Source organism: Schistocerca serialis, chromosome 6 (assembly GCF_023864345.2).
Source record: "Schistocerca serialis cubense isolate TAMUIC-IGC-003099 chromosome 6, iqSchSeri2.2, whole genome shotgun sequence".
Lineage (NCBI taxonomy): Eukaryota > Metazoa > Arthropoda > Insecta > Orthoptera > Acrididae > Schistocerca > Schistocerca serialis.
In genome coordinates this window covers 606,067,970-606,092,746 of record NC_064643.1, presented here as the reverse complement: position 1 = coordinate 606,092,746, position 24,777 = coordinate 606,067,970, and positions in this window count along the sequence as shown.

Here is a 24,777-nt window from a genome sequence, read left to right as displayed (position 1 = left end):
GAGGTCCCATACTCCGAGGAGTGTAGGGGACGAGGCGGCATAGTCGCACCATTGCACTAGGCAAGGACCTAGTGCAAGTGGTTTGCCATTGCCTTCCTCCGACCGTAATAGGGGTGAATGATGATGATGAAGACGACACAACACCCAGTCATCACGAGGCAGGAAAAATCCCTGACCCCGCCGGGAATCTAACCCGGCGCCCCGTGCGCGGGAAGCGAGAACGCTACAGCAAGATCACGAGTTGCGGGCTCTCTGAGCAGTAACAAAACTAAATTATTTGTTTTTCAGGTAAGTGCAAAAATGGCTCTAAGCACTATGGGACTTAGAACTACTTAAACCTAACTAACCTAAGGACATCACATACATCCATGCCCGAGGCAGGATTCGAACCTGCGTCCGTAGAAGCAGCGCAGTTCCGGACTGAAGCACCTAGAACTGCTCGGCCACAACGGCCGGCCAGGTAAGTGCACCTGCGAGGAGTAATAAAGTTGAATCCTTCTGAATGCATTGCATTATGTTTTAGGAATGCTTGGCATCCCTTCCACAGTGAGTCCGTTGGAGACAAGCACAGACAGGAAAGGGTTAAAGGAATTGACCGTTGCACACTGAGAAACCATCATAGCGTTCAACTGAAGTGATTTAGAGGAAAAAGGAAAGATCTGAATCCTTCGGAATACAAGTCTTGTGACTTGCCTAATTCACAATCTCGTTCAGATATGGTATGGCTGCACAGTTGCTGTAAAATGGTGATTCCGAAAGAGAATGAGTATAGCTTCCGCCAGTTCTCGCCAAATCCAAAAGGCAGACATTTAAACGATTACATTCCGCCTTTATTTTTGTGTCACAGTATTTATCTCAACAGTCTGCTACAAACAGTTACTGTAAAACAATGTAACCATTGTTGCTATGTCTTCCAAGGACACGAGCCCTGTAACTAAGAGGCTCTAGCACATCCTTTAGACACTGGTAACTCAACAGTACTTCCATAATTAAATATGCGGTACTGCATTAGTAATATTATTACATCAGTAATAATACTGCACGAGCACAAAATATAAACCACAGCGTTCCACGATTTGTTAGCAGTGCATTGGATAAGCTTTACGTTTGTCGATCTCTCCACTGAATAGGCCTAGTAACTCATATTAGCTGCTATTTGTCGTCAAGTGGAGAATAAAGTAATAAACTTCATTTACAATGAACCTTACCTAGTTTTCCCCACAACGTTTCAAGGTATTACATACATCTGTAATCCGCATAAATGGAAACAGCAATTGCAAAACAGAACGTAAAAACTGCAACATAGCTTCCACGCGACTCGAGGAAGCAGCCAAGATTTTGAAATCGAGTTTAGATTTGTCAAGAAGTCTTTTCTGAAAGTATTTGTATGGAGTGTAGTTACGTATGAAAATAAAACATGGACGATAAACAGTTTAGACAAGAAAAGAATAGAAGCCTTTGAAATGTGTTATATCAAAATGTTAGAAGTAGTCACAATCAAGCTACAGTAGCCCATTACAAAGAGTATTTTAAGGTGCTTAAAATGTTATTAGGAAGTTTCCAGAATGAGATTTTCACTCTGCAGTGGAGTGTGCGCTGATATGAAACTCCTGGCAGATTAAAAGCAGGAGAGCTTCTGTAAAGCTTGGAAGGTAGGAGACGAGATACTGACAGAAGTAAAGCTGTGAGGACCGGCCGTGAGTCGTGCTTCGGTAGCTCAAATGGTAGAGCACTTGCCCGCGAAAGGCAAAGGTCCCGAGTTCGAGTCTCGGTCGGGCAATCAGTTTTAATCTGCCAGGAAGTTTCATGTTATTAGGAACTCCAAGAGTATGTGATGTGCAAATAGAATAGCTAATTCACAGGATAAAATTAAAGCGATATGGTCAGTTGTGAAGGAAGTGTCTGGTCAGCAGCACAAGGTCGACGATATAAAGTCAGTTGGCAGTAAAAATATTCCTGTTACTGATAAATCAGATATATGTACAGTATTTAACAATCATTTTCTGAGCATTGCTGGTGAATTAAATAAAAATTTAGTTTCTGCAGGGAATCGTGTAACTTTCTTGGCAAATGCCTTTCCGAGATTGATGTCTGAAATACTCTTCTGTGATACAGACAAGAGGGAGATTGAGTCAACAATCAAAAATCACTGGAGACTAAGGACACTCATGGTTATGACCGAGTGCCTAGCAGAATATTAAAGTACTGTGCTGCACATATAAGCCCTGTATTTAGCCACATTTGAAACTTTTCCTTTAGGAATGGTCAGTTTCCTGAACGATTAAAGTACTCAGTAGTAAAGCCGCTTTATAAAAAGGGAGAAAGGGATAATGTAGATAATTTTAGATCTATTTCTATGCTATCAGTGTTTGCTTAATTTATTGAAAAAGCTGTGTATATGATGGTAATTGATCATTTTATATCACACAATTTGCTCTAAAATGTACAGTTCGGCTTTAGAAGTCGTTTAACAACTGAAAATGCCAAATTCTCTTTTCTTTGTGAGGTACTGGATGGGTTAAATAAAAAGGTTTCGAACGCTAGGCATTTTTTTTTTATTTAACTAAGGCACTTGATTGTGTTGATCACAAAATATTGCTCCAGTGGCTGTGGGGTCTGAGTGGGGTACGGTCAAGGGTCAAGTGAGCGGGGGGCGAGTGGGGGAGGGGGGGCAGGAATCAGTGTTGGGGCCACTCCTGTTCCTTAGTTATATGAATGATATGCCTCTAGTATTATGGGTAACTCTAAAATATTTCTGTTTGCTGATGACACTAGCTTCGTAGTAAAGGATGTTGTGTGCAACACTGACTCGGTTTCAAATAGTGCAGTTCATGACCTAAGTTCATGGCTTCTAGAAAATAAACTAATGCTAAGTCACAGTCAGACTCAGTTTTTAAAGTTTCTAACAGACAATTCAACAAATCTGACGTTTTAATTTCGCAGAATGGGCATATGATTTGTGAACCTCAACAGTTCAAATTTCTAGGTATTTTGATAGATAGTAAGATGTCGTGGAAAGCCCACGTTCAGGATCTTGTTCAAAGACTTGATACTGCCATTTTTACTATTCCAACGGTATCTGAAGTAAGTGAACATTCGACACGAAAATTAGTCTAATCTGCCTATTTTCATTCGCTTATGTCGTATGGTATTATATTTTGGAGTAACTCTTCTCATTCTAAATGGATATTTTTGGCTCAGAAACGGGCGGTTCGGGCAATAAGTGGTGTAAGTTCACGAACCTCTTGTCGACCCCCGTTCACGAGTCTGGGTATTTTGACATTGGTCTCTCAGTACATATATTCCTTATTGTCATTTCTTGTTAACAATATTAGCTTATTCCCAAGAATAAGCAGCTTTCACTCAGTTAATATTCGGCAGAAATCGAACCTGCATTTGGATCGGACTTTCTTAACTCTTGTGCAGAAAGGTGTGCGGTAGAGTGCTGCATCCATTTTCAATACGACACCACTCGAATTCAAAAATCTTAGCAGTAATCCTCGCGCTTTCAAATCGAAACTGAAGAGTTTCCTCATGGGTCGCTCCTCCTATTCTGTCGAGGAGTTCCTTGAAAAATTAAGCTGATTCTTGTTGTACGGTTGATTGCGTTTACTTGAACTACTGGACTGACTCTTTTTTGGGGATCATAAACATTTATTTTTATCTGTTATTACTTTTATGTTGTGATTTCATGTACTGACACGTTTTATGACCTTGGAGATCTGCTCGTCAATTTGGTCCTACGGAACTTGACCTGTAAATAAATAATAAATAAAGAAGAATGCTCAAGATTAGATGGGTAGATCACGTAACTAATGAGGAGGTACTGAATTGAGGAGAAGAGGAATTTGTGACAAAACTTGACTAGAAGAAGAGATCGGTTGGTAGGGCACATTCTGAGGCATCAAGGGATCGCTAATTTAGTACGGGAGGGAAGCGTGTGGGGGTAAAAATCGTAGAGGGAGACCAAGAGATGAATACAGTAAGCAGATTCGGGAGGATGTAGGCTGCAGTAGTTACTCAGAGAAGAAGAAGCTTGCACAGTGTAGAGTAACATGGCGAGCTGCATCAAACCAGTCTCTGGACTGAAGAGCAAAACAACAGTAAATGAAAACTAATACTTTCACTCGCACGGTCGCATAAACGCACACACTACCCTTCCAAACACATATCACAAACAATGTGTGGTAAAAAGGTAATTGCGTATACGATACGTCTGAATGAACTAATCACCAGTGTGTAATGATGCAGCATCATTGTCACAAACATATGAAATAAGGCTAATCAGCTGGAGCTATTCCACAGTTCAGATTAATCATCTTTCACTTTCGTAATTATACTGATAGGATGCTTCACTACAAGATAGAATTTATTGTTTCAAACATTGTCACGCTACAGAGGAACAGAGTCATAACTTGGGGCAATTAAAGTTCTGTACACAATTTATAAACATTTACTGTAATTTGAAACTGATTCTACACGAGCTGAGAACTGATCAAATTAATGTGCACCCATTGTTGTGCATGCAGTCCAGCAAATTTGTGTGCATTTTTAATGGTAGTACTGCGTCTTCAAGGGTCACACACCACTGCGGTGTCTCGAGCGTAAGTTCCCTGCGCCACCACTGGTGCCGCGCTATGTGGCGACAAATAATGAAACTCTAAAAACGTGTCAAGAGTAGAGTTGGAAAATGTTCAACCGCAAGTGGCAAGTCTCGCATTTGTCAGAATAATCAAAAGGGCAATGTATCTCTTTCTGTAATTAACTTATTTGTATCCCAAAAAATTGAGAAATTACTCTGGTACCACAGAATTATGCTGCCCGCCTCGTCACTGCAAAAAATAATGAGACAAAGTAGAAAATAAGTAACTTATTAATAACGTTCTAGGTCCTGTATTAGGAATGCACATGAAATCAGAGGCACTACGTTTTATTTGTGATAATACAAGTACAGCAATATTTGAACTAGTAGAACTGTAGTCAACAAAACCCATTCCAAATTTTTTGCGGAAGAATGACAAAATTGAATTGGTGACAAAAAAAATCAGTATTGACTTCCGTCTCTTACACAGCTCCATTCTTGGGATCAGATGTTGCAAAGCTTACTTCAAAACCCCCAGCACTGTTGAAGAAGAAATGGCAACATCGTCAACAGGTCTTTCCGTTTTGCAGCCAATTAAGTACGACATGGCCTATATCTGTCATGGTCTCCCCTCTTTCGAATACATTGACTTTTCCCATTCTTTTGTTTCAGAGTAAGAATTTTTAACAGCTATTTGTAACGGATGAGTATGAGACACACTGCTCATATTGCTTTTAGAGAGCTTGCACGCCTGCATTGACAGTAATGCTTCCGCAGCATCTTCAGAATCAAAGAAATCAGTTGTATGAATAGTAATTACATGGAATGGGTTCACAGTATTACCTGACTTAACAATCGTGTGTAAATCTTGCAGAGCAAAGACTTTAACGCGTGACACTTGGAACTTTTGAGAGCAGCACTACTTGACACAAAGACCACGCACCTTCTAGTGATGAATGTTTGAAACATTTTCTGCACATCTGACACTCGAAAGAAGTCTAGGAACATGTAACAGAGTGCAGGGAACACGTCAGCAGTGGAAACGCGTTTTTGAAAACGGTACGTTTCGCATTTACCATATTTATTTCTTATCTGGATTAACTTCAGTGACCGTCGTTGGAGGCGCTGGTATCTATTGACTCAGAAATTGCGCCATCGCTGAGGGAATGCTTGACAACAGGTGTCAACCGTAGTTGGTGTTAGGAAAGTATAAGTGTGTGTTTCACTTGCCTGTTAGTCGTAATATTAAACGCATCGATTACTAGTAATGTTTCTTATCGGAGTACGTATCCCTGAAGTCGTCAGCTATAGCACTAGATTCCGTTACCATATGGGCAGAAACGCCTTCCCATCAGCTGGATAAGGGCAATTTGGATGTTCTGGTTTCTCTCTTCGACACTGCCTTTAGGTCTAACTTGTACTACAATACAGCCTTTGCAAGTTCTTTCTCCTTTACGATCATCACGATGTCAATGTTCCCTTTGAATACTTTTAACGCTTTCTGTAGTTGCTTCTTTCATAGAGGTTTGGCTCACTTCCTTCAAAGTTTTCAGCGCAATCACGTATCAGGCTGATATTTTTAGTGGTGTTCCAAATCAGTTCGAATAGGTTGAGGGAGTTTCGGAAATACGCAAGACTGATGCGTAAGAGAAATACCGCAACTTCTGATAAACAAGTTTTATTAGCGATAGATTACAGAAAAAGGTAAACAGTGTGCGCATACCAAGCAAGTCAAGCAAGAACTGTCCAAAGACTCTCAGCCTCGGAGAGATCGCTCGAGCAGGCGATGTCTATAGTCGATCGCGCCACAGATTCAGATCTCATTTGTATGGGTGATATCGTAGGACAGAAAATCCTCCTTTCTTTTAAAATCGCGTTCATTGTGAGCACATACCAAGAGTTATTCACCTTAGAAATTATCTAGGTACTAATATATTGTTGTCCCTCAATCACTACCTTACGGAATTTTTACAGAAAGCAAGGGTGGGAGCATAATCTTATTAAACTGTGTAATTGAGCATCAGCAAGTACAACACTGCGTCTATTCGGGAAATTAGTTGATGTATATAGTACGATTAAGATTACTTGACAGTTGACACTTCACGCACTATAGCTCTTTTCCTCCACTCAGAGCGCTCAACGTCACCCCCGAACCGTTAGCCGTTGCCAAACCGCCACTACAATTCGTTAGTTCACTTCCATTTCCTTGTCCGGCCTTCTTTCTTAATGTGTTTGGATACCAAAATCCTAGGCCTGGTCCTTTTATTTCGTATTTCACCACACAGGATAATCACACCAAACACACACACACACACACACACACACACACACACACACACACACAACGATTAAGATTACTTGACAGTTGACACTTCACGCACTATAGCTCTTTTCCTCCACTCAGAGCGCTCAACGTCACCCCCGAACCGTTAGCCGTTGCCAAACCGCCACTACAATTCGTTAGTTCACTTCCATTTCCTTGTCCGGCCTTCTTTCTTAATGTGTTTGGATACCAAAATCCTAGGCCTGGTCCTTTTATTTCGTATTTCACCACACGTTTCATACACAGCACTAACCAGACACTACTGGATCCTTTCGCACACGACGCGATTCAGCGTCACGTATGCAGTTATTACAATCACACAGATCGGCTTACATTGGATAAACTTCACACGACATTGCATGAAGCCGAATTCTTGAAGACTGCAATTCATCCTTGAGGCTGGGTGAGCAGAGTCATAAATTTAACAATCGAACACAATGTGCTTACGTGGCGCAGTGGTTAGCGTTAAGTGTAGAAGGTTGTAGGTTCTAACCCTGTGAAATATACTGTGCGTAGATAACTTTTCTTTAATTTCTGTTAATCTAAAGACTTCGATTTTTATTTTTCTTCTGTTAATTTGTTTAAATGTATTTTTTTTAATTCCTAATACTTTGCTGCCCCATTTTGATACTCGTATCGACTTTTTCATTTGCTCTAACTTGTCTTTTTTTTTTTTTTTTTTTTTTTTTTTGTTTGGACTCTACGTATGTCGCCTATGATCTGCAACCAGGAATGCTCATCGGTTGGTAACGCGGCGGTTCTTGTAGCTATTGTGAGGATAGTTTCAGGTAACTAATGATTGACAGAAATTACAGTTTGGTCTTAGCGCTGAAACTGAAATTTTTCTATCTTGAGTTTAATCGTGCAGCTTTATCGAAGTGAACAAAGTAATCGCGATTTTAGTTCTACCTCAGATTGCTGACCCTGTTTTCTCGCGCCCGTTGCACATCACGCGCTTGTGGTAAGACTAGGTAGGACATGAGTTTGAATTCAGGGATAAGAAACACGACGTCTGCCGCAATTCTGTTCAGCCATTGGTCATTTACAATCAACTGTCGGCACAGAACATCTCGCATTCGCGGCCGCTAACAACACTGGTAACACTGCCTCGCGTTACGCATTAACAGGATTTGTGTATTGACCCGCCGTGCTTCTGTGTCGCCAGTAACCGAGCGGCAGCCGGTAGCCGATGTGGAAACACTGTAGCGGCAAGTGACAAACGTCGGATGTCGATTAATTTTAGTCGGATTATTTATTTTGCCAGCTTTCTGTAACAGAGTATGAGCCCTTCCTTTTTATCTTCAATACAGAACTTAAAACCATTGTGTGTAAGATTTTTGCTTTGAGAACCAATTCACCTCGATTACTGTGGAGGTGTTGTAACGCAGCAAGTTGTTATGAGATAACAGAGATAACATTCGTTGCAGTAAGGCACGCAGCCGTCTAGTATGGTGGCTGCAGGATGGCTATGTTTTTTTCGCTCTGCTCACAGCGCAGCTGACACTGCCTGCAGTGAGGACTGCGTAGCGTAGCATTCAGTCGATACGAAGATTCACACCCTCTACGAATCTAAATAATCCATATTAGTCAGTATCCGATTTTGTTAAACTTTGAACACAGCCTTTAGTTATTAATGGAATGATGATGTCAAAATTTCAGATTTTTATTTATTATCGTTCCGGAGATGAAGGGAATTACCTAAAAGTCCTAAAACCTTTGCTTGTTTTTTTAAACCAAGTTAGGAACAATAACAGCTTGACTTTCATTATCATTTGAAGCCATTACAAAGCTGTCAGTGCATAAAAATCAATTAATTAGAATTTTCTTTTTAAAACTTTAGTCACTTTGCGTTAGTAAAACAAAAATCGGTCAAAATTATTATTTGATTATATTTTATTGTGTCAGTGCATGAGAATGATTGAGAGAGTGTATGTGGGACATAAGTTAAAACTTAATATTTCATTTTACGTAAAACCTTGTACAAACGAACTGTGGGAAAGCTATGTTGCAACCACGATTCAGGTGACATAAGTCTGTGTGAGCATGCTTTTGTATAAAAGAAGCCAGAATGGAAGTTAGAGGCGGGATAATTTTATTTATCAATTTGAAGAATATTTCGCACTTTGCTTATTTTGATTAAACATAATACAAGAAATTGAAGTTTTGGTGACACTAATTACCATCAAATTAGTGACTGATAAGGTTAGATTTGCCGCGAGAATGATCAGGAAGAAACGTTCTGATTGGTCGTTTAGATCAACAGCCAATCAGAATTAAGCTGTTCCCGCGCGAATAGAGGAGTGCGCCGAGAGGAGAGTACATCGGGAGAGTCGATTGCTAGCCTGCCTACGGATAACACGATGTCAGATAGCTCCTTAAAAATACTCTATAAGATGAGGAAATTCAAATGGTTCAAATGGCTCTGAGCACTATGGGACTTAACTGCTATGGTCATCAGTCCCCTAGAACTTAGAACTAATTAAACCTAACTAACCTAAGGACATCACACACATCCATGACCGAGGCAGGATTCGAACCTGCGACCGTAGCGGTTCGTGGTTCCAGACTGTAACGCCTAGAACCGCTCGGCCACTCCGGCCGGGCGAAAGTTTGGTGTTTCTAAGTTAAATAGTTCGAGATATATGAGCATGTGAACTTTCTGGTCATAGTAACAACTCCAAGTGGCATGTTTCGTGGTCTGTACGGAATATTTTGGCGACCACCTTTTACTGATAAGACCACTGAAACGACCGAATGTTTAACTCGCGAATAGTTGTGGATCTGTGACTGGTAGAACGTGAAAATACAGACACTGAACTTTCAATGATAACGTTTCACCATATTAAATGCGAACTTGATAGGCATTTCATGTATTTCAATATAAATAAAAAGCAGAGTTAATCTAACGCTTTTCTGTAAGTAGACTGACTACACCGAACGCCCGATTTTTTAATGAAGAACTTTCAAGAACTGACTTTCAACTAGAGTTACGAGACCCCTTGCCGCAGTGTATCCAGTCATTATTTAAAGAAGAATGAATGTTCCACACTGCTCTTAACAGCAGCTGTCATAAAAGGTTAAAAAAACGGTTTGCCAGAGGTCACATGATTACTCCCTAGTCTTGGCATATCACACAGCTAGTTCTAGTATAGGATAATTATAATTAAATTTCCAGTTTGAAAATGCCTTAAAAAAAAAAGGAATCACTGCTCAGAATGATGTCAAATTTGAACGGAAAACTATTGAAGAAGAGGAAAACGTTATGGAAGCATATTTTAATGAAAATTTTACCACTCGATGGCGCTGCGTGCAAAATAAAAGGCGCGGGGTACAAGGCTGTTCCTCAGTTTGCTTTTGAGACGTTCGGCGTTACTGGCTCAGTGCAAGGTCGCGTGCAGCTCATACAGCTCTTTTACAAGAACGGTGACTGTGCGCCATCAGCTCTGCGGAAGTCCCGGACACTCAAGGGTATGAGAACAGGCGCTGTCAAAGGTCAGCAGAAAATGACTACAGAATTCGGAAAAACAGGTTTTTTCGAAGTTGAAACACGTATGTAACGTAGCAGCGATGGTGAGGCATGATAAAATCTTTGACCAGAGAGCCTTTTATCGTGGTTAGTCTGCGCTTGACCGCGCGAGTGTTACGAGCAGTACTCTGTCAGTAGTCGTCGTGCAGTACAGTTGCGAGCAGTCTGTCAGTGGGCAGTCTGTGAACAGTGCAGTATGTCAGTAGTAGCAGTCGAGTTCAGTTGTGTGTGAGGAGTCGGCGGGCGTCGACATGGCATTCTGGTCAAGATTCAGGATGAGGTATATTATTTTTAAATGCGCTCAGCTAATAATGTAAATTAACTGTAACTAATTTGTGCAATAATCGCCCCAATAATAATTTTGATTTCAAAGCAATTTTTTGCAAAAGAGGCATTTAATTGAACCAACGATTTCCTTCCATTTCCTTTAAAGAAAAGTTTCAGTTAAATTTCAAAAAAAAAAAAAAAAATTATTTGCAATGCATTTCCTCCAAGCCGTGGCCAACAATAAGAGCAGAAACTTGACATGCAGTTATACTGAGGTAAGAAATTAATTCTGATTTTTGCACAGGGCCAAAGACCGATATTTCGGTTTAATTGAATTTTCATTGTCACTGAAGTTTCATTAGCACTGAATTATCTTTTATTATATTTTTTGTGGGAGCTTACACCAAAGTCAGATTGCGAATTTCACATTTTTATTGCCTTTGTCAGTACATTTCATTGCAGGGAGGTTACGTTTGGCTCCATTTCTATTAAATGTTGTCATCTTTTTAAATTTCTGCGGGAAGGTTACACTTAGCTCAATGATCATTAGCAGTCTTAAATACTATTCCTTTTAAATTTCTGTGGGGAGGTTACACTTGGCGACACCCAGTCCAGGATCGTATTTCGTTGAGAATCTTTTGAAAAACAGTCAGATATCTGCTCTTATTTGCTTAGATATAATTAGGATTTAGCGCAACGCTTTTACTAATATTGTGACTTTCTTTCTACAGGTCAACGGCAATTCATTGCTCTGTTGTATTTGTGTGTTGCTTTTGCATTTGTGATTATTTGTTTTGTGAATAACTGACTATTGTAAAAATGCCGCGAAAGACTGTGAATAGTGTATCGCGAGGTATTATGAATGAATTTACCGGCTTAAACAACTTAACCGATAGTAATTGTGACACGCAGTGTAATGATGACAATCCTGCGTTCACTAACAATCAGTGCATTCCAACCACTAATGATGACTTTTATCTTAATCATGAACAAACGAACTCAATTGTCTCCTCTGTTAATTTGACGACAATTGATGACCCAGAGCGGTCTATTGTAATGAGCGATGCCGAGCTTAACACACCCGATTTAGAAAATTCACGTGACGAACAGACAAATTTTTCTAATGAAAATGAACACGGTACATAAAGTAGGACGGATTCATTTAACTACGAAATAATGACTGACAGTGTACGTTCGACTGACAAATCTTTTTGTAAATTACAGAATGACCAAATGGTCGCACAAAACGCGACAATTGCAGGTACACAATCAAACAGCACAGATAATGGAGTAGGTAATGTTACTTTGGAACAATTTATAGCAATAATGCTACAGTTTAAGAACGACCTTATTGTAAATTCCAAACAACAGAATGAGAAATTAGACAAGAGGAGTGAAGATCTCAAACAACTTATTGAACAGGTCAAACAACAGAACGAAAAACAAGACAAACTTAGTGAACAGATCAAACAACTTAGCGAAACAATTGATAAAAGTTTCGAACTCACAAACGAAAAACAAGACGACCTTAAAGAACAGAACAAACAAGTTAGTGAGCAGATTACAGTTGTTACTGTGCAATGTGAAGACAGTAAAGAACAATTACGTGAGGATACTAAGGCTTGTGCTAATAACAGTAATGAAGAAGTTGGCACTGTTGCACAAGAATTAAGTAGCACACGTGTAGGCACAACAGAATCACATAAAGACGAGATTAATGCAGTCACTGAACAATGTTCAGCGAACGAAATACAGATATACGAAATTAATGCAGTCACTGAACAATGCCCTAAAAACGCAGTACAGATACACGACGAGTTTAATTTCGAGTCACTGGAAGTTTCACACACTCTGAATACGGAAGTCAATAATAAAAGTGAACGTCAGAACAACCAAATTGACGAAAGTATTAAAGTAACAGAATTAACAATTGTTTCAGTCACCAATACGTCACAGAACCCGCCACGTTGCGAGCATTTGTCAGAGTCACGCAGCGTGTATAATGTGAACAATTTACAGAGACTACGCGAATTAAAATCCGAAAAGCTACGCGACTTAAAATCTGAAAAGCTACGCAACTTGAAGTACGAAATGACACAGACAAACAGATTCACATACAAACCCGAACGTGTTTACGAAGTCAATGACGAGAACGTAGATTACGAGCAATTTTTATCCGCAAGAAAATGTAAAGAATTTAATAATGACGGAACACAGGTACACGCTTTGAGCTGTATACGACAATTTATTTTTGTACCTTCACCGCTATTGCCTGTAATGCAGAAGCTAGCTTTGAACCTGATGCGACAATTTGCTATTGTATTTTCATCAGCATTGCCTATAATGCAGAAATTTGAATTAGCACGGATACAACAATTTGCGTTTGGAATTTTACCGCCATCGCCTGCAACGCAAAAGCTAAAATTTATTTGCAGTGCGTAATTGACCTCAGGGGATTCATTACGCTTTAATGAATATGTGCCGTAGCGTGCATAGGGGCCCGAGCTGTAGTAGTGCTGTTTCATCTTTAGTTTTCTGCACTGCTGCCTTCTCTTCTACTATCCTTTATATCTATTAAAACAGCTCTTTAACTATTGCTCTACCTAGTATTAAGAAACGAGTAATGAAAACCCGATAAGACAAATTTTTACGGAATGTGACAATTTTCATTAGGCACTCGAGAAATGACAACTACGAGAACTTTAATAACAGATAAAATCGTAATCATCAGTATGTACAAAATTTTCGGCAGTCGCAACCACATTTTAGAAGCAATAGACGTTTTTCACTACAATAGCATGAAAGTCAGCCGCTTAGCATACCTAACCAACAATGTAGTGCTCAAGGTCAACCTAACTTTAATGTTTCGCCGCGTGGACGTATAGTCCCTGGTCCAACAAATAGTAACGCACGGCAGCAAGGAAACAACTATGTACAGAGAAGACAGTATTTCAATTCCTATCGCAATGCACCGTATAGGAATGACTATTACGACAGACGTAAAAACGATGAGCACAATTATCAGCGTACATATAATAACAGTCGGTCTCACCAACAGCAAAATCATACGCAAGAACATATTCTCATGAATGTACCCGACAGTAGGTACCATCCAGAACGTAATACGTCTGGAAGAAGTAATAGAACAGTTCAAATAGTAGAAATGCCACAGAATCTTCCTAATAATAATAACACGTCAGATAGAATCTGACTAGATACTGTACAGGACGCACCTTCCAATAACACAAGCACTACCTTTGACACGCAAAATGTTGTTCACGAAAATGTAATTACCTTTGACGACATCAGAGACACTCTTTTTGCAGGAAAGACCAATCGTTCAGAAATCCATTTCACATCCTGTTATCGAAATTAAAATTGGTTCATCGAAATTTTCAGCAGTAATCGATTCCGGATCACCTATATCAGTAATAAATGAGGAGACTTTCAACGAGTGCAACAAAGAGAATTCGTATCCTACATTACCATTAGGCAAAATGAAAGTGAAAGGAGCAGTATCGAGTAAAGGAGTAGACGTTAAATTACAGACGCATTTATCATTCTGTATTGGAGGTCATACTTTCCACTCAAATTTTTGGATTGTTCCTTTACTGACAACAGACGTTTTTTTAGGTACGAATTTTCTGGTACAACACGACGCTGTCATTGATTTTCAAAATTCTTATTTAATGCTAAAGGATGAAAATGTACAACTTGCTTTAGAATTTCAGCACTCACTATCTGCGGAAGAACAAACAATTAATCGCACAGAGGTCATTTCCGTGTCACGTAGCATAGACTGTAATCCCACATTGTTCACGGATACGTATGTACACAACTATAACACTCCGAATGAAGCTGACGTAATACAGATGATTTCTGATAAGGTTAAAGAGAGCAGTGCAAATACAGACGACGAATGCACGCAGTTACACAAAATTCTTTTACAGCAAGCTCCAGTTTTTGACAACATCCCTGGTACTATGTCCGGTTTTATGTATGAATTTCAAGTGAAACAGCACGACACATTTAAAGCAAAGCATTATCCCATTCCATATATCCACAGAGAACAAGTTAAAAAAGAATTGCAGGATATGCTTGATCAAGGAATTATAGAACCGGCAGTTAGTCCGTACATACACCCGCTACATATTGTTAAGAAAAAAGATGGCTCACTTCGCCTTGTACTTGATTCACGTCACATTAATGACATTATTATTAATGAAACAGATCGACCACAGACATTAGAGGAACTTCTACAGAAATTTCACGGTACAGCTATTTATTCCACATTAGATTTGAAATCGGGATTTTGGCAAATTCAGCTTCATCCAAACTACTACTGTAAGCTTTTCTCTGTTTTGGCGACTGTTATCAATTTTGCAAATTACCATTCGGCTTAACTATTTCTTCAGCAGCCTTTATTCGCGGTTTGAACACTATACTTCCGACAGAACTTAGAGACAGAATCACGACGTATGTAGACGACATTCTTATCGCAGAAGCTAACTGGTCTGAACACAATCTGATTCTTGAACATCTGTTACAAACTTTTCATGCACAAGGACTTACAGTTAACCTTAGTAAATCGCACTTTGGCAAAACTTCCATAAAATTTCTGGGACACGTAATTTCAGCGGAAGGGATTGCACCTGATCCGGAAAAACTTCAAGCTCTACGTGACATTACTGTTCCTACGACGAAGAAGCAATTACGCAGTTTTTTGGGCTTAATTAATTTTTTTCGTAAATTTATTCATCACTCTGCTTTAGACACACCCAGATTATGCCATTTAACAGGTAAAAACAGTATTTGGTCTTGGGATAAGCAAGCACATTCTGAATTCATGAATCTGAAACATGCTCTGTTGAATGCACCACTTTTATCGCACCCAGATCTTACCAGAAATTTTTCCATTGCCACCGACAGTTCTAACGCGGCTTTAGGCGTACACATTTTCCAGGAAATTGAAGAAGATGGCTCAACAGTAATTAAAAACATCGCATTTGCAAGCCGCATTCTGTCACCTGCTGAGCGAAATTATTCTGTTACAGAACTTGAAACATTATGTGTTGTATGGGCTTTTACAAGATTTCGGCACTTTCTTTATGGCAGACATACCACCGTTTACACAGACCACAGAGCAATACAATTTTTACTTTCGGCTAAATTCACTCACGACAGATTAAGCAGATGAAAACTTTATTTACAAGAATTTAATTTTACAATAGTTCACATTCCCGGCACACAAAATGTTATAGCAGACGCACTATCGCGTTCTCTGAGCAACAATCAGCAAGACGTAGCAACCAACTTCTGCAAAGCAAATTTCAGTGTCATGTACATTCAGAAAGTTGCATTTGAAAACTTTATTTCATCGTCATTACAGGACATAGCAAAGGAACAAAATAAAGACAACGTGTGGAAAGAAATTAAACACCTTTGGCAAGATAGGAATAATGTTACGATTAGAAACCATTACACTGTACGCAATGACATTCTGTTTCGCCGCTCTCATCCTGACAGCAACAATTGGTTATTATGCATTCCTGACGAACTGGTTAACAAATTAATCTGGTATACTCATTTAAGTTACGCACATTACGGAGCACGAAAATGTTTTCTTATACTGAGACAGAACTGTTATTTTATCAACATGGAGAAACGTATACGACGAGTTTTAGCGTCTTGTAAAATTTGCCAGAAAGCTAAATCAGACACCACTTCACATATTCCTCCTGTATATCCCATTGTACCTGTTAAATTAAGACATATGGCCGCAGTAGACATTTTTGGTCCAATTCCGAGAACTAACAGAGGTTTTTGCTACATCTTTGTCGCTGTTGAGCTCACTTCAAAATTTGTTACTTTCACTCCGTTACTGCTAAAACTGTTTCGAAAGCATTTGTAAAACATTTTCTATTTCATGTAGGGCATGTGATGAAAGTAATTTCTGACAATGGATCTCAATTTTGTTCTGGCATATGGACACGCATGTTACGAGCTAGAAACATTTCTCCGATTTATATATCCAAGTACCATGCTTCTTCGAACCCTTGTGAACGGTTAATGAAAGAAATTGGTAAGCTGTGCCGAATATACTGCCACAAAAGACATATTGATTGGGATACACACATACTCTCATTCCAAGATGTAATTAATTCCATTCCAAATGAATCCACTATGCTATCTGCGTCTGTTATACTGAAAAACGTTGAACCACCAAACAAAATTAAAGAATTAGTAAACTTCCCTAAATGTCGTCGACTAAGACACCACGAAATAATTGACATTGCGCTGAACAACATCAAACGTGCCGCAGAGCGCCGGAGAAGACAGCAAAAACAGGTTTGTACACGCCGCGACTTTCACGTTGGACAGAAAATATTAGTACGTACACACTATTTATCCAGCAAATTAAAAGGTAAGTGCAGTAAATTTGAACTTCTATACGCAGGTTCATATCGGATTCGCAGCATTCCTCATCCCAATGTTGTACACGTCGACACTTTGAGAACCAGAAAATCGAAAGGCAACCACCATTGGTCAAATATTAAACCCTTTATTGAATGAAGACACTTTATGATTCGACACACTATGATGCCATTTACTAATTTTTTATGACCACTTATGCAATTATATTCACATGACTAATTACTGATGATTATCGTATTTTTTCTTGGCAAGTGCCCGACAAGGTAAGGTTAGCAGGTCGCTTTTCTTGTCGTTACACATCAGACCGTGCACATTTTCCATTTTTTTTGTGTATATGATTGTATTCCAGTTTTGTTTGTATGCACTGTGAAATAGTTAAGATATAACACACACCAGTTGACTTTGACTTTTTTTTTTTTGCCCTATGATATCTCAACATCGTGACTGTTTTACATTTTTCTTTTTGCTGCTGCATTGTATTATTCTGTGTACATTTTTGCATCTGAACACTGTCAATGTCTTTGACATATTACGTTTTCTGTCATGTTATGCTGTATGGTTAATTATGTCACCATAAACCAGTCATTATTTAGTGGGTATATGATTTAAATGCAAGACATTAATCTTTGTTCATCAATTTCAGAAAGAAATGATGCGTGTAAGAAATAAATTCAACAGAAATGGGAATTTCATCTACGGAATAAACGAAAGAAGATGCAATAACTTTATGAGGAAGAGTAAATGGATCAGGATTAACAAGCATTAACAAGAATATACTATACTCATCGTAGAATAGCAGTCTTAACTAATTTTTCTTTCAGAATACAAGGCGATTGATGCAGGCTGTCTGACAGAACTACACATCTTAGTTTTAGTGATGAAATATGCTGGAGATAAGGAATAGTTGTGTAATGAGTAATGAAGTGATTTTTTTTGCAGATGATACTGAATGCTGATGAATAATGATGAAGGATATGCTGTTATGAATAATGAAGTTTTTCTTTATAGGTGATGATAATAATGAAGTTATGATGATATGGATAATGAAGTGATTGATAATGAAGTTTTTTCTTTCCAGATGAGGATAATGTTGAAGTTATGTATTTATGCTATGTAGTTATTTAAGTATTTGTTGCAGTTTGCTTTGACACCAGGTGTTATATTGCATAGTAGGATGACGGAAAGTTTTGGAAAGGACAGCTATGGAACACATTTTTATACACATTTACTACCTGTTAATTCGAAGTTCACTACTTTTCAGCATAGTATGTGTTTCTTCTTTCAGGTCAATAATCCATTTTGTAGTTTTTCCAGGAGAAGCTTTTCATGATACTTACTAAACCTGTTACTTATTATACCTGTTCTAGTACTTGCATTTTTATTTTTTTTACCCATTTGTGTCTATCATTTATAAATGTGATCACATATACTGCCTTGTTACATAACCTTGCTACAGCTGACTCATGACGAATGACGTTACCTATCCTCATTTGCAGCAATAGGTCAAAAGCAAATAGTGTTATGCCTCAGCAATTAATTATCGATCCCAACGCAATGTATTGCTAACAAAAAAAAAATGTATTACCAGTCCCACATAATGTCACTAGTTTATGATAATTCTGAATAATACTGATTAGCTCTGAATAGTATGTCACTTGAGTAATGACTTCTTAATGAGACAAAAAAATATATATATATATAGAATAATGCTTTGTAACTGGATAATAACTGCCATTGTTTATTGTAATGAGACTACTTATAATGCCCATGATTATTAATGCTATGATTGTAATTAGCTGATTTTTAATAATGACTTCTTAATGATCTGAATAATACTGAATGAGGAACAATGTTTTATACTATTCGATACTTGATGGCCACTGAGTGCCAATAATTAGTTTCACTTAATGAATTACGTTATTAATTATGCCATTAATTAGCTCCTGTTTTCAATGATGATTTTTCATGTTCTATTACTGGCCACTGAGTGCCAATAATTAATGTCACTAAATGAATTATGTTATTAGTTATGCCATTAATTAGCTCTTGTTTTCATTGTTGACTTTTCATGTTTTCGTAAATGGCCAATGAGTGCCAATAATTTGTATCACTCAATGTATTATGTTATTGCTAGGCCAATAATTGACTCTCCTTTTCAATTAAGACGTCTGATGAACATTATTCTGTCATACTAAATATGCTTTGTAACTGGCCAAGGACTGCCACTGTTTATTGTAATACGATACCCATGATGCCAATAATTTAATTTTATGAACATTATTCTGTAATACTAAATACATGGTACAGAAATGTTCAATAACTAGGCTAGGAATGCCGCAAACTACTACTGTAATTCTCAATATTATGTGACTTAATGTCCTTCACCTTATGAGCTAACTACCCTGAATTACTGGAATGTCGATTTGTCCTGTCCATCCTCATGATCATGGAGCACTATATTTGGTTTTTGCACTAATTCTACGTTGGTGTGCGTTGTAAGAGCGTGGTGTTGACACGACATGCTGTCCACCACCGTGAGCGATGAAGACGTTATTATGGTCGCACTGTTTGGTGTACCTAGTGTACTGCCAAAATGAAAACATGGAACATTACTACGACAGTTCAGTGTCTTGGCTACGCTGACAAATTCTGATGGGAAAAGAACTTCAAATTGTGTCACTTGGTGTTGTACTTCTGTGGAAAGATATGGACTTTCAGAACAGCTGTGTGGAATCTAAAGTGCTACAACCATGATGCAATCCTTCCCTTTCCTACCCTAATAATGAAAATCATTTTTTTGCTAACATCATTTATGTTCATGGGATATACATTTTTTTTCGATTCGCTGAACTCCAGTGCGAGTACACTTATGTCACTTGTCGACATGATTTTTTTTTTTTGCCATTATGTTTATTTGTTGTGAAAATGCTAAAGACATTTTTTCGATTTGTTCTGAAGTACAGTATATGTGCACTCTTGTCTTTTATATTGTATATACATTTTTATTTTGATGATGTGTTCTGAACTACAGTGCATGTGCACTTATGTTATGTGTTAATATGTTTTCTACTGAACTTCAGTGCCTGTGCACTTTTCTCATTTTTCAATATGATTTGTACTCATTCTGTATGTTCAATACTTCAGTGCGTATGCACTTATGTCATTTGTTACTCATTGTATATACATTTCGTCATTTGCTGATACGTTCTCAACTCCAGTGCGAGTACACTCATGTCATTTGTCAACATGATTTTCTGCCATTCTGTTTATTTGTTCTGAAAATGCTAAAGAATTTTTTCAGTGCGTACGCACTCTGTTATCTGTCAAATAATTTGTATATACATTTTTCTGATTTGCTACTATGTTTTGTACTCACATTTTGTCTTTGTCTGATATTGTGTACTTGGTGCGTGTGCACCACATTTAATTTATGTACTACATTTGAATATTCTGTAAGTTGTAAAAATTTCTTGCGATGGCAAGTCCAAATGACTCACCATCGCTGCCAAATTTTTGCCCCCCCAGTGCAGGGTTATGAAACACGTATGTAACGTAGCAGCGATGGTGAGGCATGATAAAATCTTTGACCAGAGAGCCTTTTATCGTGGTTAGTCTGCGCTTGACCGCGCGAGTGTTACGAGCAGTACTCTGTCAGTAGTAGTCGTGCAGTACAGTTGCGAGCATTCAGTCAGTGGGCAGTCTGTGAACAGTGCAGTATGTCAGTAGTAGCAGTCGAGTTCAGTTGTGTGTGAGGAGTCGGCGGGCGTCGACATGGCATTCTGGTCAAGATTCAGGATGAGGTATATTATTTTTAAATGCGCTCAGCTAATAATGTAAATTAACTGTAACTAATTTGTGCAATAATCGCCCCAATAATAATTTTGATTTCAAAGCAATTTTTTGCAAAAGAGGCATTTAATTGAACCAACGATTTCCTTCCATTTCCTTTAAAGAAAAGTTTCAGTTAAATTTCAAAAAAAAAAAAATTATTTGCAATGCATTTCCTCCAAGCCGTGGCCAACAATAAGAGCAGAAACTTGACATGCAGTTATACTGAGGTAAGAAATTAATTCTGATTTTTGCACAGGGCCAAAGACCGATATTTCGGTTTAATTGAATTTTCATTGTCACTGAAGTTTCATTAGCACTGAATTATCTTTTATTATATTTTTTGTGGGAGCTTACACCAAAGTCAGATTGCGAATTTCACATTTTTATTGCCTTTGTCAGTACATTTCATTGCAGGGAGGTTACGTTTGGCTCCATTTCTATTAAATGTTGTCATCTTTTTAAATTTCTGCGGGAAGGTTGCACTTTGCTCAATGATCATTAGCAGTCTTAAATAATATTCCTTTTAAATTTCTGTGGGGAGGTTACAAAGTTCATTGTGATAGATGGAGGAAAACAGTTGATTGGACGTCAGTACAAGTAGTGGCTATAACGCTGCAGGAGGGGTCGGACGGTTGTGTGCAATCGTGTAGCGCGCGGGAAATTGCCCAAAGGTTGGACATTCCTGTGAGCACGGCGCATAAGATCCTGCGAAACATCCGACATTGCTATCCGTACAGAATTATCCATTTCCAGCAGCTGATTCATGTTGACCTTATAACAAGACAGACGTTCGCTTTGGAATTGCTTGCTCGCATGGAAGTGGACAATGAATGACTGTGGAACACTCTGTGGACAACCGATGCCCATTTACACTTCTAAGGACATGTCAATACACATAATTGCGGAGTATGGGCATCGTTCGTACATCAACCGATGACGTTTCATTTTGCAAAGGTAATTCTGTGATACGGCTTGACAGCATAGTGTATCGTAGGGCCATAGTTTTTCGAGGAGATGGTTCCTGCGGGTACCGTTACCTGTGCCGTCACTGGTAAACGATACGGGAGTCTGTTGCGCATCAACATCATTCCTTCAGCAGCGTGGATGTGTGCGTGGGTAGAATCGTTTTTATGTAAGATGCCGCTCTTCAGCACTCTGCACAGTCACTGAAGCAGCTGCTGCAGAGGCATTTTGGGAATGCTAGAATTATCGAGCATCCTAAGGACCCGAGTTCGATTCCCGGATGTGCCGGAGATTTTCTCCGCTCAGGGACTGGGTGTTGTGTTGTCCTTATCATCATTTCATCCCCATCGACGCGCTAGTCGCCGCAGTGGCGTCAAATCCAAAAACTTGCACCCGGCGAACGGTGCACCCGACGGGAGGCCCTAGTCACACGGCATTTACATTTATTTCCCTACAGCCTGACCGTCTACATCACCTGATCTTAATCCGCGTGTCTTATGGCTGTGCATTATCTGAAAGATGTGTTCAGTGCTCTGTAGTAGTAGTAGTAATTGTAGTAGTAGCTTTATTCATCCGTAGATGTTGGTTGGTTGTTTGAGGTTTAAGGGACCAAACAGCAAGGTCATCAGTCCCTTGTTTCAAATATGCTCCATTCCGCTAATGGGACATCTCAGTAAAGTCAGAACAATAAAACGGAAAAAAGGGAAAAACGTAGAAGGGCAGTCACGTTGTCATTGGTAAAAAAACAAAATGAGGGAAGTCGGCAAGAGAACGAACCCAACACAACGCTGAAGCAGCATAGGCAAGACCACCTGTGACTTAAAAGGTACAACTGCTATAATGTAGAAAGTACGTATGGGAATAGAAAGACTAACCAAGCCTTAAAAAGATCTCGTTTTACAAGGATATAGGACATACAAGTTTAGACCAATTTAAAATAAGCTAATTCGTATACACATATATTTACAGACTTCTAGTTAGAGAGAACCATTAGATTTACTACTGGTATACAATATTTTTTTTACAAATAACTTATTAAATACTGTAATGCCACACTGTTCACTCATTTCTAACTATCAGTCACTGCGCACACTATACTCACATTGTTTCAAAACACTTCACACACACACACACACACACACACACACACACACACACACACACACACACACACACAGGTGATCTCTGGGCCATTTTCTGTACCGCAGCTTCCCATTTGCCATCTTGAAAAACTGAGTCAGCATCCCTCCATAATGAGTGAGATGTTGAGCTTAGAAAGAGGAAGAGGTGTTAGTACTACAAATGTAGCTGTAGCTGAACTTTAAAGCACGCTGTGCGCAACGAAATCTGAAAGTAATCCCTGATACACTCCGATCTGTTGTGGGACATGCTGTTTCTCCATTTCAACTTGCGGCAGAAAACAGAAAACAGCATACTGCACGTGTCTTACGCCACTTTCGGGACAGTAAAAATCCGATTTCATTGTTGTTTTGGTGTGATTTTTGGCTCGGGACAATCAAGAACTGGTGTTGTTGTTGCTTTTTATGCGGTTTTTGGCCTCAAGACGATTAAAACTCGATTTTTCTCATTCGATATGGTACGACCTTGCCTTGGTGGATGGACTTACCCAACTGACAGTGTCACAGCTGTTGAATGCCAGACTTGTGCAGTCATGCGCATGGCACATTATGGTCGGTTTAATTTGCAACTCACAGCATAGCGTTGTATTGCGATTCATCTGTCATTTGTAGCCGAAACCATTCACGTCATGACACTTACAGCTTTTTCTTCCCATAACGTTTCCCCTTCTTCAATGATGTTCCGTCCAAATGTGACGTCTTTCTCAGAAGAGATATTTCAGACGGGTAATAACTGCCCAGCCGTTCCAAAGGTAAAGTTCAGTTTCAATTGTCTTCTAGTTTTCAGAAAATTGACATAATTCTCACTACAGATGATGTAAGGTGGCAACAGTCTTGCCCCTTACATAAGTCTTGTAAGTAGGCTGTTTAGGTTTTTATATTGGCAACGCCACGTAGCGCTCTGTATGAAAATCACTGCTGTGCTGTGTGCAGTCTGTGGCTGGGTGGCATTGTTGTAATATTCGCTATTGTAGTGCTGGGCTGTTGGCTGTTGACAGCGCGTAGCGTTGCGCAGTTGGAGGTGAGCCGCCAGCAGTGGTGGATGTGGGGAAGTGAGATGGCGGAATTTTGAGAGCGGACGATCTGGACGTGTCTCATTAAGAAAGAGTAAATTTGTAAGACCGGATGTCATGAACTGATATATATAATATGACTTTTGAACAATATTAAGGTAAATACATTGTTTGTTCTCTATCAAAATCTTTCTTTTGCTAACTGTGCTTATCAGTAGTTAGTGCCTTCAGTAGTTTGAATCATTTATTTAGCTGGCAGTAGTGGCGCTCGCTGTATTGCAGTAGTTCGAGTAACGAAGATTTTTGTGAGGTAAGTGATTTGTGAAACGTATAGCTTAATGTTACTCAGGGTCATTCTTTTGTAGGGATTTTTGAAAGTCAGATTGCGTTGCGCTAAAAATATTGTGTGTCAGTTTAAGCACAGTCATGTATATTTTTTCTAAGGGGACGTTTCAGTCTGTTTAAAGCGACTATAATCACTTTGCGAGCACTTTAGGTCAATAACAACGACTGACAGCTGCACAATCGCTTTGTAGATAATTAGTTGTCGTTTGTTGGTGTAATACTCTCGATTACGGTGTTTCAAATGTCTGTGGAAACGCGTCGGCACACTGGCTATGTAACACAGGGAGAATTGAGCGATTTTGGAACTATCAGATTTCGCGTCAATGCATTATATGCGAGGCACCGGGGACAGC